Source organism: Epinephelus fuscoguttatus, linkage group LG21 (genome assembly GCF_011397635.1).
Source record: "Epinephelus fuscoguttatus linkage group LG21, E.fuscoguttatus.final_Chr_v1".
Classification (NCBI taxonomy): domain Eukaryota; kingdom Metazoa; phylum Chordata; class Actinopteri; order Perciformes; family Serranidae; genus Epinephelus; species Epinephelus fuscoguttatus.
This window is the reverse complement of record NC_064772.1, coordinates 28,297,744-28,315,112: the sequence shown is the minus strand read 5'-3', so window position 1 is coordinate 28,315,112 and position 17,369 is coordinate 28,297,744. Positions and strand designations below refer to the sequence as shown.

General features: G+C 42.1%; 1 long non-coding RNA gene across 1 annotated transcript in view; it reads right to left on the bottom strand.

Annotated features, from left to right (window-relative positions):
* Positions 1 to 6,942, bottom strand: part of LOC125882211 (uncharacterized) — a 37,245-nt gene extending 30,303 nt beyond the window's left edge. Inside the window, exon 1 of the long non-coding RNA XR_007448317.1 lies at positions 6,844 to 6,942. This is a non-coding gene — a long non-coding RNA (uncharacterized LOC125882211). The remainder of the gene's footprint in view (positions 1 to 6,843) is intronic.
* Between the last annotated feature and the right edge of the window lie 10,427 nt (positions 6,943 to 17,369).

Genomic DNA, 17,369 nt, shown 5'->3' with positions numbered 1-17,369 from the left:
AGCAAACATCCCCACAGTGATGAAGAAGTATTCAAATCTTTTACTTAAGTCAAAGTACTAATGCTACACTGCGAAAATACTTAACTACAAGTAAAAGTGCTGCATTTAGAAACTTACTGTTGGCAGTTATATTTTGGCATCACTGGGCAAAAATCCCATAATTAACTTCCTGCCTACACAACCCAGTCTCACTCGTCGGAATCTGGCACTTGGGCAGTGACTTCCAGCGTCAGACACAGACGAAAAAAGCCGTCCTTTAACGTTGATATTGTACTTGGATACCACTGTTATAGTTTAACAGTGGCTGGTGGCGTCAGGGGGAAACGCAGCGGGACAAGAATGAAACTTAAGGCTGCGTAATTCCGAGTAGGGTGAGCAGGAGGGGTGGTGGATGGGTCCAACATACATCAACTTTCACCCAGGAGAGCGGTGTTCGCATACCCCAAAGGTTATAAAGCCAAACCCTGTTCTTTTTTCCTAAACCCAACCACGTGTTAATTGTCGAAGAAAAAAACAAACATAGCAAAAACAAACATGTACCATCTCTGTTATAGAGCAGCTTATCTTATCCTCTACTCGTTGTTTTTCTGAATTGAGGACATTTACGTCTGCTGTTCTTCTCCTTAGAGTTACCTGCTAACCGCTAACAGCTACTATTTAAGTCTCCCACAGTGGGTTGCATGCATAACATGTCATCAAAACGCCACACCCGTCTTGCCAGCTGTTCCGTTTGTACAGACACTGTTAAGGCGCTGTTACTACCTCCCATGGCGGCTTAACGGCGAAACCACTCTGCCCCCCATTCTGCGATTGTACCTTATACACAGTACCACAAGGTGGCATAACAGCACGATATTCCCGCCTTCAACAGGCAGTGTAAAAGGGCCTACAAATTGTCCTCTGTCTCACTCCCCACCACTGCAGACCACCCCGCCAGGAGGAGAGTGGGCAGCAGCTCTGGAGATGGACCTTCAGTCCACAGCTACATCAGTACAAATCCAGCCACAGCAAACCCCAGCTCCGGGGGACCAAACTGTCCTGACTCCCCACCAGATCAACAAACTTTCTGTTGCTGCCGTCACACAGGTTAGACCTGTGCCCACTGTGACACCTGGTGCTGGGGCCTTTGCACTGGATTGATTCGGAGCCCCTACAGCTGCCAACGGAAGGTCTGTCCCAGGAATTCTGCTTGCTTTCCTCTCTGGGAAGCAGTCCGCAGTAGTGGGGACCAGGGTGGAGGGACTGTGGGATGGCTAACATTACCTAGCTAACTCTTGTATGAAGCCAAGCATGTTATACCTGTGGTGTCTGGTGGGAGGGGCTTAGGACAGACAAGAGAGAGCTGCAGGGTGTATTTTCAAATTCTGCCAAGGGCTTGTTTTTTTTGCCTTTGTCTTTTTGCCTTTTGGGATTTCTGCTTCCCCCAGCTTTAAGTACAAGTATGTGAGTACTCATTGTGCAGAAAAAATGCACTGTAAAATCACTTTGTAAAGTGTTTAATAAGGAAAACTGACAGCTATTTAGATATTCAGATGCAGCATTAAAATTGTATAAGCTAAGTTTCAGAACAATAGTTCTCAGACAAATGTATTTTCAGCTTTTGTGACAAAAATATTAGCTGCAGTCAAATGAGGTGAACACGTTTTATTGCCTGAAAATTTCACTGTTTATTGGTATAAGTCTGCATATGAGAGGAGGTGGTTCCCTCAAAGCCTTTGCAGCAGCACTGCAGCCAACCAACCAGACACATGTTTGATTTATACGCAGCATCAAAATGAATTGTTATTCAGGCACATGAAAGGGAAGCTAATCAATTCTGTGTGTACAACTCTAGGAAAAAAATGTCACAGCAGCCAAAGTTGTCTCTTTTCTTTCTCAGAGTGGTTTATAATCTGAAACAAATCTGGATAAACACACGGTCTAGACTGCTGGATGCTGAGTTGATACTCCTCCTTAAACTCACTGAAGTGCTGATACACAGACAGACAGATCCTCATTTTTATGTGGAGGCTCTTAAATATTCACAAATCATTTAAATGGAAGAGTGTGACCCAGAACAGCTTATTTAAATTGGTTTTAAAACAGTGATGTTTGCTGGCAGTGGGCAGATGTAGAATCAATTAGGCTTAGTTGCCTCTTAATTATCATAGTCGATGGCGAAAAAATGATTTGAGCAGACGTTTTGGTGTAGGAGTGCAATAAAAGCAACTATTGTTGAGTTTATATCAATCAGCGCACAATTACCTTCCAATCAAACCAAACAAAGACACCATTTATGAACACAATGGAAAGATGTAGATAAAAGGTTGCTTTTTGGGGCGAAATGAAATTAGTATTTTCTCTGGAATGCCTGATTTTCAATTTCCATAATGGTCCAAAAGGTTAGAGAAATGAAATTACAATCGAAAATTAGAAAAAGCAGTGTCTGCTTCATGTCGTATCTCTTTTTTGCTCTCCACTTTGAAAGAGTCACTTTAAGCAGCACAAAGCCAAGAAAATCCGCTCAGACAAAAAGAGCTCCTTATCTTGCTCCCTCCATAATAATGGAAATCCAATACATTTTATTACTCATAGAAATTCTAATTAATGCTGGGTTTATAAAATGAGGCCAATCAGTCAATATTATCTACAGTCGGAGCTGGATGCAGCCTTAGCTCCGCAGCAAAACGAGGACTCTGACATGACAGAATGTAATATCTCATTTCTGAGTCAGAAACGCAGGGCCGGCGCTGCAGACATGCCAGACTTCTGTATTGAGAACAGCCTGACGCTGCATCTCGAGCTGTCTCTTTCTGCTTCACTTCACTCACTTTGCAGATGAGGTTGGCAGCGGCGGCCCGCTCCGTATTTCAGACTAATTTATGACCTCTGCAGAGGAGGGTGCATTAGGAAGATCAGCCACGTCAACCTCTGCCATGCTGCAACAACTGGCCATGAGAAGGCAGAAGAATGCATCGCTATATATACTGTGTGTGTGTGTGTGTGTGTGTGTGTGTGTGTGTGTGTGAGAGAGCATGTGCATTCAATTAAACCTTAAGTACATTAAATTTGCTCCATGTCTCCTTATAACTGTACGTATGCTTTTCTTTTTGAAGACTTTTCATGCAGCAGTGCTGGCTTCCATCAAAGTCAGTCGTTTGGGTTGTGTTTTTGCTTAAAAACAGCTTGAAAGAGAAAATATTTAATGAAATTTAAGCCAGTTTGTGCAGCTTTTTGAAGCATTTCAGGGTCTTATATGGCTTTAAATAGTTGGTTGTCTTATTATTCAACAGATGCATAACGCAGGATAAGGTATTCCAAAGACTGTATTGTTCTTTTTCAATCATGTGTTGAAGCTACATGGGTTATACATCCAAACATATTCACCCTCACCTCCTCCCTCAGACTTGCTGCTCAGTGACAACGTTATTTCATGTCAGCTTTTGCACCTGAATGTGAACTTCTGTTATTTCAGCAAGCGACTATTGCTGCCACTTTTCTAAAGGTGACGGTCATTATTAGCCTGACTGCAGGAGGCTGCTTGTCAGAAGAAAAAAACATGAGTTTTAAGCTTTTAAATAAAAGGCCAGGGCTGAGGTGGAATAGTCTTCTTGTGCTTAGGAAGGTTCCTCGCTGAGTGAAAAGACCCAAAAGTGGCAGTGATGGTAAGAGCTGGTTGAATTCTCTAAATGCTAAGGAAAGGTGCCTCAGTGCTTCCTTTCTTATCTCCTTTGGAGTAGGGTGCACAGGACCATCCTTTACGAAAGGCAAGGAGGAAATACCTTCCCATAATCCCTTGTGGCAGCAATATTTCAAATCATCTACGTAAATAACATCCGCTGTTGCATAATTACGTAGCCTAGTGTGAGTGCAATCAAATTTCCTTCGCACTTTTACTTGACCTCATAACGTTTTCCATCATGATCAAGAAAAAGTGTTTAGGAAAAGACACAGGACCATAGACTTTATAGAAATAAAGGATGTAGCAACTGCGACGTCAGCCATTTTGGCCTTGTTACAACCAGCCACTTTCAGTATGGTACCTTTGGAACCAAAGTAACCCTTCAGACATGGTACCTAGACCCTAGCATTTCCACCAGAAACAGTACTCTTAAACGTGGGCGGGGTTGTTGTCACTCACTGCTCCGTCCAGCACTCACTATATTTCCTCTGGTGACACAGAGGGAAGTCCGTACTTCATTGATCGTCCGCAGAATGAGGCTGCACGCTGACATTTTCAGAACAAAATAAAAACAGGCTGCAGTGAGAGTCTCTCTCCATGGGATATTTAATAATAGCAGGCTTGTGCATTTAGTCCTTCACAGGCAAGCGCAGGGGTTTAGTGTTGCCGGAGCCCACAGGAACTATGCTCCACAATGATTTTTTTTTTTTGTCCATCTATTCATATAATCCAGTCAAAATGAATATATTTTTCTAACACTTGAAGATCCACTCATTACGAAAAGTGTATGTTGTATAAAAAGTAAAGTAATGGCCAGAGTTGTCACAGTGAAATTTAAGGTGTGCTGATGGATTCATGTCGTCAACTTGAGTAACAGTACAAGTTAACGTTCCACCTTAAAAGTTGCTGGCAGGCGGCTCAGCGATCCAAGTTTTTTTTTTCCTCAGACTCCAGCTGCTGCAAGAGGCAGCAAAACATTCTTTCATTTTATAGTTACAGTTTACTAATAAAACTCTCCACAGTATGAACAGTGGTTACATGAGCCTCAAAACCAGCCACAACTCTGAGCCCTGAGCAGAGTGACCGTCCTCTACTGACCAATCAGACTGCAGTGTTCACAGCTCCACCTTTTAGTACCAGATCTGTGTGCTAGGTACCCCAACAGAGGGGGGACCAAACATGGAAATGTTTCCATTGGTACCATCCACAACTTTTCACAGTGAAGACAGAAAATAGCATACTAAACTGAATTGAACCGGACTGGACTGCTCAGTGGAAACGGGGCTAAAGAGCTCATACATGCTGTACAGTGCCCAAAAATAAGTTCTGGAATCTGGAAAAATGAATGAAAATAGGGCATGTGAGGCCTGACATTTTGTCTGTCGCCACCTTTGGTTTCCTTTTGTCGGAGCCACAAATGACCATAATTGGCCGAGAGAGTTGTACTGTAGAGGAGTGAGGGGTGGATCTGACTGAGAGCCTATAGACACTATCTGCAGCCAGCCTGTCACTCGAAGTGGTCGTGCCTTTAATTACTTGTAACTTTAAGCCTTAATAAAATGTAAACAGGTGAGTTATATAAAAATACAAACTGCTACAGTCATGAACGGGAACATTAGCTATAGACGCCAAAACTGTTTTTGTACCAGGTTGTAAACATGTTTATTACTGCTGTTTTAACATGGGTGTTTATGGGGATTGACTCACTCTTTGAGCCAGCCTCAAGTGGCTGTTCAAGGAACTGCAGTTTTTTGCACTGTTGTGTTAGCCTCATTTTTCAGTCCCAGATGTTGCCGCTTGCCACTATTGTATTTTTTTGACAATTTGACCACAGTCTTTGGCTGTCATGTTTCTGAAGAGGACACGATTCAGTTTTTATAAAATCAAAGCAGCATCGCCATATACCCACATTTTCTTCATGGAAACACTGATGTTTTGAAACCACCAATTTTGTATCGCACTCCCACAATGCAAGGGAACTCAAAAGAGACTCTGAGCCCCTGTCAGAACCTAGTTCTCCTCATGACTACTAAACTGAGCTTTATATATATGTAAAAATGTCCCTTTAAGATATAATACAGTAGCTTGAAATTTGATTTTGTCTGAACTGTATTCATAGTTTCCTCAGCAGTCTGTCCTACATGCATCTCAAGTATGTCTCCTCTTTTCTCATTTCCTACAGTACTTTACCTCCCTCCCCCCTTGGTCCCATCCGAGGAGGGGAGGATGGATGTATAGCCAACAGGACACAGCCACAGCTTTGCCTCTAGCACTGACCTCCTCCGATGACAACCATATGCTCCTATATTAAATATGTATGGCTGTGGAAAGAACCCGCCATGTGAAAGTCAATATTGTCCAACATCCTAAAGGCGTCCGAGTGGTGAAGACTCCCATGTGGTTTAATGTAAAGCTGATGTCTTCACATATTAAGTTTTATTATGCCAGTTATCTTTATAAGTATGACTGAGACATCATTTTCATTTTCACTCTTGTCTTTTTCACTCTACAAATTAACAATATAATAGTCCATCATTTACTGAGTCGATTATTTATTTCCTTGAAGGAAGACATTCTGTTTCTTTTCTTTTCCCATTCTTAAAGAGTTGATTAAATTCCACCAAGGTCAAGGAAAGAGCGATTCATTCGAGTGGGAAACACATGGCGGAAAAAAGCCAAAGTCAAGACATGGATTTAACTCTAAGAGATTTAACTACAGCAGTAAAAGTGTAGGGTTTCCTTGTTTTTAAACTTCAAGTGTTTATGTACTAGTATAAATGTACTAACATCAAGAGGTGGCTCGACAGATTTTTCTCCATTTGTTTGACCATCATGTGCACTGTCTCTGGCACTGAAAGGACCGCAGTACTAGTATCTATTAGCTATATTAGGAGCTGGAAAGTCCCTATAGGGTGGGCGGGAGGAGTGGTGTATGAGTCCAAAAAACCCTGGACTTTCACCCAGGAGCCCGGTGTACGCTTCCGGTGTGAATGTGGTGCCAAACCATGATGTTTTTTTCTAAATCTAACTATATGCTTGTCCTGGCATTTGTATGCCTGGAACGTCCACAGGAGACACAGAAGGATACCTGGTGTGTAATATGTAGACATGAAAGGCCACTGACAAAGTGGCAATATGTGACGACTTGGGATAAGAAAATGTTGGTCTGTCTCACTCCTTACCAGATGTTGGCTCTGATGTGCAGTTTGTTGTTTGTAGAGGTTGAAGAAGATGAGATTAGCCGTTTTCATGACGTTCAGGTGATTCCAGGTGGATAAAACTCCCTACAAAAGCAATGGAAAGGCTAGTATGGTCACACATTGTTTTCACAAGGAGAAGGCATTTTAAAATATGCTTAGTTCCTTAAGGACGAAGTCTCAGGCTGCTTTCAGTCCTAGAGTTGTCTTGCTTTGATCTGAATCAGGGACACATTTTGTCACAAAGTTGTATAATTGGCTAGAGTTGGTTCGTGTTCTCACGGCAGCATTTACAAGTGGACCAGATCAAATGCCTTGTGCGAGAAAGCTGCTCTTGATTGGTCAGAATTTCCATGTGGGAAAAATCCAGGAAGTAAAGCAAACGTTGAAGAAGAGTACACTTGCAAGATAAATGTGACACTTTCTAATGTCACAATGGAGGGACAACTACGCAGGTTGATTTTAGCGCTGCTCATCGTGGACTATATTGCTGTCATTGTTCATTTTAGTCAAAGCATACAGTTTGAAAACGAGGCGCGGCTCCAACTAGAAAACAATGTTTTGATGCATTGGATGTGCTGAATGTGCATATTAAGGCAGTACAGGAGGAGGTGCACATTAATAATCCTCCAGGACTGTAACATGCTCATGTTTAACCCAAACAATGTGTCATGTGACTGCAGTTGGTTCAGATCCAGGTCTGCACACGTTCTCACCACAAATGAACCGCACCAGAGTTCGTTTGTAACCGGACTGAGACCACCTCTTCAAGAAGGTCTCGGTCCGGTTGTTTTGGTGCACACCTGAGTGTGATTGCTGTGTTCACACCTGCCCAAAGGAACCACACTTAGGGGGCAAATGAACTTGAGTTCAATTGAACCGAATCAAACAGGACAGGTGTGAAAGCAACCTCAGACTAAAAAAAATTAACCCAGTTGGGTTCACTGCATTTTGGATCGGATCAAATTATGCTTTCGGACGCATGAAGACCTCTACTCAGCGAACCCTATGGCGCCCCCATCATTTATAGTTTACTTTCTGGGGTTATAAATTTGTTAAAACTCTGGACTCCTAACTTTCTCACAGTGACTACATGGTCTATGATGTCATGCTGCTGTGATACACCTATGTGTTCTCAGGTTACAATAATTTTCAGATCCAGTATCAGGTAATTAACTCCAGGGCCAAACAGGCACATCAGAGGTGCAATCATCCCACAGAAAGTCTTTGGATGATATCACTCCAACAGCTCCCTGAGTGTAGCATGAATCCATACAGCACCTCCTCACAGTAACATGATATTACAGCCAGGAGAGCAGTTACTGTCAAATACATGTGCTGCACTGGGTGATGAGAATCTCTAAATGTCAAATGAGTCATGCCTTCTAAAAGCCTTCTTGTTGTTGCCATGTTAATTTTTTCTTTCTTGGAGCACACTGGAGCAACAACTGATAACTGGCGAGATATTATTATTGTGATAAATTATGTATTAGATCAACAGATGTCCCGAATTCTTTCGTGATGGGATTTAATTTCATTTTTTATTTGAATTTCCGATACATTTCTGGTGATTTCTGCTTTGTCATATCTCTCTGTGGTGATAATAAATCAAATGTGGCTCAAAAAGAACTGAAATTAGCACAATACCTGTAAAGACATGCCAAGAAAGAAAGAAAAAGTGATCAATACAGAAAAATGACAGCAATGAAAAGAGAATGTCAGAGCTAAAGAACAGAAGAATGACACCTGAGGGATACATGTAACAGTCATTATCTCACATGTGGCATTTCATGTCCCTGAAGGACTTCTCAGGGGAAAAAAAAAATACTACGCTGATGTCAGTATGAGCTGCATGTAGACAGGTGTGAAATCAGTGGCAAGTAAAGAAAAGCAGAACATATGAAAACAGAAACTGTAGGGGGAGAGCGTCTATGTTCCAGGAAGAGCTGTGACAAACACCACCTGAGAAGTGTAAATACTGACAAAATTGCGCCAAGACGGAGAGAAACACAATACGAAGACTCTGGCAGATATATGTTCAAAGAAGCCAGCAAGGACCTTGAAATATCTCCATCAGGCAATCAATAAAAACACTGGGTTGTACGCAAGCCTGTAATTCCCCAGATAGTTGTTCAGGAACTCAACAACTTAATTCTTTACTCTACAGGAATTACTCTGAAAAACACTCGCTCCACTTGTCGCAGCCACGTGTCTACTTGTCGGTGAGAGATGGAGGAAAGTGGAGAGGTGAAGGTCATCTTTCTAACACATATTAAAGCAGCACCACAATGAGTTTGACCTTTCAGCACGTCGACTTCTGGCCCGATACCCAGATACTGTGTTAACCATGGTGACACCAGGGCCCCTGCTGCCTTTCATTTACCTTAATAAAATGCATTAAAGCTGCAGCACATGCAATCAAACTGACCTCACACATCAGCGCACACAGTACACACACTGCATACACAAACTCACATGTAGACAGCATGTGCATATAAATACACCTGACTGTAAATGCCCCCATCTTTTAATGTATCTCTGGTACAGTTCCACTGACTGTTCTCAAATACATTTAAAGAAAACTTTCATGCTGCTACATCGAGAATATCTGCTTTCAGAGAATTTGAAACTTAAATGACATTCTGACCTTCGTTTATTCATTTTTGGGACTATATAGCCCCGTTTCCACCGAGCGGTACGGTTCAGTTCGGGATGCGTTTTTCTGTTTCCACTGTGAAAAGTTGTGGATGGTACCAATGGAACCGTTCCGTACCGTTCCCATATTTGGTACCCCCCTCTGTTGGGGTACCTAGCACACAGATGTGGTACTAAAAGGTGGAGTTGTGAACACTGCAGTCTGTTGATTGGTCAATAGAGAATGGCTGATTTTCTAGTTTATAACCACTGTTCATACCGTGGAGAGTTTTACATACATTAGTAGATTATAGCTATAAAATGAAAGGATGTTTTGCTGCTTCTCGTAGCAGCTGTTGTCTGAGAAAAAAAAATACTTAATTCACTGGGCCGACTGCTGGCAACTTTTAAGGTGGAATGCTAACTTGTAATGTTACTCAATGCATGAGCTGACGAGGTGAATCCATTAGCACACCTTAAATTTCAATACGACAACTTTGACTGACTTTTGTCGACACTACTATCGCTTGGCTATTTTAAAAAATAACATAGCCCAGTATCGGCCCAAACTTGGCATGGCAGAAGAAATAAATTGAGCCACATCCGGTTTGCAGCCTAGGCAGAGACTCGGGATGAATGATGACCCAGAACCATCTCAAATTAATTGGCCCAATTCTAGATGCCAACGCCACCATCACTGGGCTATTTAAAAAATAACCTGGCCTAGCATCGGCCCAAACTTGGCAGTGTGGAAGAAATTAATCGGGCTAAAGGTCACGTCCTGTTGCCTGACTAGGTTGAGACTTGGGATAGATGGTGACCCAGAATAGTATGAAATTGATTGGGCTCATTCTGGCTGCCGACACTACCATCTCTTGACTATTATAAAAAATAACCTGACCAAGCATCCGCCCAAACTTGGAATCCCAGAAGAAATACTGGGTAGTGTCCGGTTTGCAGTCTAGGCTGAGATTCGGGATGAATGATGACCCAAAACCCCGTCAAATTAATTGGCCCAATTCTAGATGCCAACACTACCATCACTGGGCTATTATCAAAAATAACCTGGTCCAACATCGGCCCAAACCCGGCACGGCGGAAGAAATAAGTCAGGTTTCCCTTGGGATGAATGGTGACCAAGACCGGAGTAAACAATCCTGGATAGAAACACTACCATCACTGGGCTATTTAAAAAATAACCTGGCCCAGCATTGGTCCAAACTTGGCATCGTGAAGAAATAAATCGGGCTAAAGGTCACGACCCATTGCCTGACTAGGTTGAGACTCAGGATGGATGGTGACCCACAGTTGTGTCCAAATAATTGACCTGATCCTAGCTGCCAACACTACCATCTCTTGGCTATTTAAAAAAAAAAAACGTGGCCCAACATCAGCCCTAACTTGGCACGCTGGAATAAATAAATTGGGCCACTTCTGATTTGCACACTAGGCTGAGACTCGGGATGAAAGATGATCCAGAACCAGGTCAAATTAACTGGCCCGATTCTGGCTGCCAACGCTACCATCACTGGGCTATTTATAAAAATAACGTGGCCCAGCATCGGCCCAAACTTGGCACAGTGGAAGAAATAAATCAGGATACGTCCAATTCCCAACTTGGCTGAAACTGTGAATGAATGATGCCCTAGAATCAGGACAGTTGCCAACACTGCCATAATTTGGTTCACCCACATAAATCATGGTCTTGTTTGCAACAAAGCATCAGTATAAATCACATCTCATATTGTATCATATTGAAATATAAAAGCAAATGTATTTATATATTTTCCTCCATGAATTGTAGAATCGTCCTCACTGTTTTTCAATAACAAATATGTCCCTCCATCTGAATTTTAACTAGTATCACTGCACGCTCTACATGATAGTTGTTCCTCTGTTTATTCATGTAAGACTGCAGCAGCCAGGTGTTCACAGAGCTTTCTTGAATTGCCAATATGCTGAATCACGAATTGATGATAGAAAATTGCCAAAAGGGCATTTATGTGCAGTATAAGATAGAACGGCTTGTTTCTTAATTCATGCCACAACACAATATACAGTCTGCGAGCGCGCAGCAAAGAAAAACAACCGTCCTCCCTTCCTTCCTCTGAACCTAAGTGAAGCTTCTGTTGTTGTCTCAGTTGACAGGATGTGATATTTGGAGCGATCAGTGGTGATTGTCTGCTGACTCACCACAACAGGAGCTCAGAGAGAGGCCCATGAGTCATCGGCAGAAAAAGGTCAGCTCAACTGGACATTTAGCTACAAGATGGCATTCAGCAGAAGAGAGAAGGGAAGAGAAGTCAATTTTGCACTGCAGGATCTTCAATTTAAGAACTCGTCTGGCCCTCTATAAAAATGGCTTACAGCTCCAGCGTGATGATTCACTCTGATGATGAAATGACTGTACGGCTTGAAAAGAGATATAAAGCTACATGCTGGGAATGAAAGATGATAAGCAGCATTCTGAATCATTAATTCTGCTGTAATTAATATTGATTAGATTAGCTGGCAATAATCCATGCTTATCTGCAGAGGATAATGTGTGTTGGAGTGTGCGTAAACAACTCCGGGGCCAAATTAAAACAACAAAATTTTAATAATGAATAGAGGAGACTAACAGACAGAGTCATTCACCTTCCTGTCGAGCAGAATTAGAAGTTTAAAGCACAACTGCCTGCTTTTATGATATACCCCACAGCAATTAGGTTAGTTATCTGCATTGCTCATTTGTTTTATGGCGTTGTTTGTTTTGTGGATATGTTTATTTTATGATGCTGTTTACTTCAGTTAAATGGACGTCCAACAGCTCACAAAAACCACCACTTCACGCCGTATGGGAAAACCCTTTTCTTTCTCCCTCTCTCTCTCTTTTTTTTTTTTTTTTAAATAAATCCCCCAGGGAACTCAAAGCTGCTTTGCTTCCCCACGGTCTGCCTGTTATGTTTATCTGAAGCAGCACATCTCTTTGGTTTTTATAGTCTTTGTTTCTCCTTAGGATCTGTTTATGCCTGACTGGGCCCCAGCACTTTTAAAATGATGAAGGGGAGTGCAAAGTGTTTGGGAAAGAGATCTTTTATTTGTGTGATGTGTTTATGGTTATTGTTTCCATTTGTTATCAGCTCACAGCAGCCGGACAGGTCCGACTGATTAGTTTTTTTCCCAGCGCAGCAACATGGCTAAGTGATTGACAGCCAGAATCTGTTGTATGGAGCACTGATGTGTTCAGTATGAAAGACATACAGAGCTCGAGTGAAACTTCTGTTCCAGAGGAAAATATCATTCAAAACCACACTGACATCTATGTGTAAATAAAAAGTCCAGTCCTACAACATGGCGTTATTCAGATGTGGTTTCCTTTAAGGATTTTGTTCAAACAATTTACTATTGATTATTCGTTATTTCTGTAACTAACTTTAACATAAACAAACTGAGGGGCTGTAGCAAGTGTTAATTTTGTTGACGAAAACCATGGCAAACCTACTGCTGGTGTATTTCAACACGCTCCTTCTTAATATGAAGTGCGAACTCACCATCACATCAGCCGATTGAAGGTTAAATCCGAGATCTCTTGACGTGTCGGAAATAAACAACTAAACATGCTCATCCTAATGATAATCAACCTTTTTTTCTATGTCGAAAACAAGATGAGGACAAGCTAAAAACAGATCTTGATAATAACAACTAAAACGAAATCTACATTTAATTTTCGTTGATGAGACGAGATGTGAAGAAAATGTTAGTGGTCGACTTTCGGACACTGAAAGCTGGGAAGGGCCGTGACATAATTATCTTTAAATGCTGCATGAGCGACAGGCTGGTAAACTCCAGCAAATAGTCGGCGGCAGGATGTTTCGCTAACCCCTTAAAACACCAGAGCGGAGCAGCATCAGCAATTGGTATGAGCTGTAATTCAGCAGTAAATAATGAACCATGTGTGTCTGAATATGCATGGTGGAAGTGTTAAATGGATTTTTTTGAATTTGTTAGTTACAGCGGTGGCTGTTAGCAGTTAGCAGTTAGCGTTGCAGTATTTTAACTTATTTTAGTCTGCAGTGATAGTGTTGCTATTTTACACTCTGATTCCATCACTGCACCTGAAAATAACATGAGACACCTGTGTCGTGAGAACTGGGGAGAAAAGATATATTTAATTAGGAAAATAATTCACACATACTTAATTGGCCCCCATTATTAGAAAGGCAACATTTGGGTCAGATAGTCATCATCGGTCATTAGGAAGGCTAGTTTTCCACTCTTTACTTGGCATTACGATGCAGTGTTTTATATGGCATATTCATTGGTATCCATCTACATAGCAAAAAATACTGTATACTAATGTCAAATATAGTCTAGTGATACTTACACGTAATTTAAGTCTCTGTTGACAGTGAACTTTTGGGTAGTATTTTTAATGGTTCTACATTTTCCTTTCTGAGGACGCATTCACACTGGTGCTATTTGGTCCACTTTAAACAAAACCTGGTCCACCTCTACGGATTGTTCCGTTCGTTTGGAGCGGTGTGAACGCTTATTCGAACTCTGGTGTGGACCAAATGAGCGAACCATGGTGCGGTTCGCTTACAGTGGGAGATGCAAACAGACCATCCAGTGAACCAAAGAGAGGAAGTGACGTAGATCGCAGTACATTTTGGGTAGAAAAAAAACAAAGCCAACAGCACGAACCCGGAGAAGCAGAGGTAAAAAAAAGAAAAAGTTGGAAAATGTCTCGTGGGCAGACGTGGAGAAGCGAGGAGGTGCAGGTGCTTACCCCAAGACTGCATAAACTTGGTGTTGCTCCATTGTTTTTGTGGTGACCAAGCTGGCTGAATTGGATTTCTGTTTTCAGTCCTGGCCAATTGATAAACCGGGTTTTCTTGTTCTCCATGCTTTTTTCTTCCTGGTCAGCGGTCGTTTCGGGCAATACCGCCCCCAAAGGAGCAGCTGTTGTAACTGCGTGACCTTGTCCAGGTGGTTTGATCCGCTCTAAAAAGTGCAGTGTGAAAGTGAACCGGACCAAATAAAGGTGTGAAGTTTTTCAACATTCCCTGCCCAATCGAACCGAGTCCCTCGGACTATCCTGATGTGAATCAATCAATCAATCAATTTTATTTATAAAGCCCAATATCACAAATCACAATTTGCCTCACAGGGCTTTACAGCATATGACATCCCTCTGTCCTGTGGACCCTCACAGCGGATAAGGAAAAACTACCCAAAAAAACCCTTTAACAGGGGAAAATGCGAATGAATGCGCCCTAAGATTACGGAGTATCGTTTACATCCCTCGTCTGTGACATTTTACTGTCTCGCAGTCACTATCATATGAAGCAGCCTCCTTCACTCATGGTTCTGATGATGTTGCTGGTAATTAACAACCCCAGCTTTGTGGCACCGGTTATCCAGATGGCCAGTGTTAGAGTTGGTCAAGCCAGATAATGAAAAGATGCCCTGGTTAGTTTTGTATGAGTCTATACATTGTTTTCAGGAAAATCCCGCAAAGCATAACTGACATTCAACACTAGTCAGGGCACAGTAAACAGTATAACACTACAACAGTTTGTGAAACAGTGTTGAGCCCCAGCTTTTCAGCTTGCATCAGCTGGAAATACTTCATCCTGTGAATCCTGGGAGAGTCGGAGTGCAGGTCAGTGAGGTCGCAGCTCAAGAGGCAGTTTAAGCCTCAGTAAACACATCTCACTTTAAGAACATGTGATCGTTATCCAATCATTTATGAATTCTAAATGTCAGCTTCATATTCGGGGAAAAGAACTGCTCGCAGTTGAATTCTGAATTTTTTATGAGCTTTGACCAGTCATGTCTTAACTAAATAAAGCTTCTCCTGTCCTCTCTCCACTGACGTGAGCTCTGCTGGCGTGAGGTGAATGTGATCGAACGGTTCTCTGTAAATGAAACCTCTCATTAGACTCAGAGAAATGTGCAGTATTGATACGGGCAGCAGTCGGCTGCTACCCTCAAGTGCTGTTATAATTGAATTCACCTTTATTCCTTTTACCATCAGTTGTTGACATGGTGTCCACTCTCTACTACACCGTCTTCCCTCAAGACACATCCACTAATGGTCACATCTCGGCAACTGTGTGTAGGGTTACTGGAAACAGATAACCAATCAGGTTTGCCTATTGCATGATGTAATACGACCCCAGAGAGCCACTGATGTTGATCATAACTCTACTTCAATAACAGAGACGTGTTAAAGGTCTAGTGTGTAGGTTTGAGGGGGATATATTAGCAGTTTTCTGTACTGTTTAATGACCTGCAAATAAGAAATGTTGTGTTTTCGTTACCTTAGAGCCATTTATATCTACATAGTGAGCAGGTTAGCTTTCAGGGAGGTCGCCATGTTGCACCACCATGTGTCTATAGGCCAAAAAAGAAACCAAACACTGACTCTAGATAGGGCCAGTTGTGTTGTTGCATTGGCCACCATAGTTAGCAGCCCCTCTGTCACAAGAGCATTGAAAAAACACCAGTTATTTTGACATGAAACTTCTTCATTCAGTGTTTTTACCACTTTACATCGCTGAGTCTGTTTGTTTTGGAGAGGAAGAGACCTCTGCAGATAATTCAGCTCCTGGTTAAAAATCCTAAACATCTGGATTTTAAATTATCAGAGAGAAAAGGTGAGCACACATTAGCAGGTGCTAGGCTAACAGCCTGTCCCCGACCAGCCAAACACTGACTTTTAATGTGAAACTGCTTTATTCAGTGTATCGACTGGTCAACATAGAACCATACCTGACGCCTAAGCCTGACTTACACCTCTCCAGAAATGTAACTACCCCAGACAGCACGCATATATCTTGCCGACGTTGGCATGATGAATAAAGTTGCATCGGCAAGACGTATTATGGAGAGCGTTTGCTCATTGGGAAGACGTCGCCGAGACATCGGCATTTGGTAAAAAATGCCCTCCAGACGATGTTTGGATGATGAATCAAAGATGCTCAGCGCAGCCCCTCTACAGCTTTTATACGACCTTTATTTAGGTCGGATCATTCAATTAGTATAAATATCTCCATATCCATAGTCGAAATTAACATGTATTTACTTAAAATGTGATAGGAATATGGCAATATCATAACAAAAAAACAATATGCTTGACCACTAAATAGCTTTGTAATATTGTGTGTGGATAAAATAAAGAGACAGATACGATTCAAGTTCGTGATCATAAATTTATTTCCAGCAGCATATCCAAAAGAGCCCCAGCACAAAAAGGATAAACAGAACAGAAAACATACGGCAGGTCGGGAGACGAACACAGGCAGCAGGGTCTGGATTGCTGGGAGACGCAGTCTGCAGGGGAGCCCGGGTTGTTCATTGTGGATTGAGGAGCAGTTACGTGTCCAGTCCGTGCTCCTCATCCTTATAACAAGTCCCCATCCTCCCTCCTCTGTACCGCAAACACTATTGTGGGTGGAGGAAACAGAGAAAGTGCACAAAATTACGCTCTGGTATATCCAACCAGCTCTGACAGAAGCACACAGACCTTTTTCTCCCCGGGTCGTGCCGGTCTCGTGGGGTCGGATATAACATCTTTTGTATGTTAGAAATCATAATTGTTTAATCCTTGTTTTTCTGGATCCCGATAAACACACAGACACAAACACTACAGCTGTTCCAGTTGTCATGCTGGCTGATCTGTGTAAGACGATCTGACAGCTGTGATTCCATCCTGCGCGCACTTAGAGATTTATCGGGCTTTACAATTCTAATAATAATTCATTTTTTCCTTATTAGTGAGATTAAGTTTAAAGACGCGCGCACACAACTGTTCAACATATATGAAGGTGTTTTGCGATTGTGATGTGTGTGCACCTCAGCTGTGTGTGAGACACACACGTGCACACCGT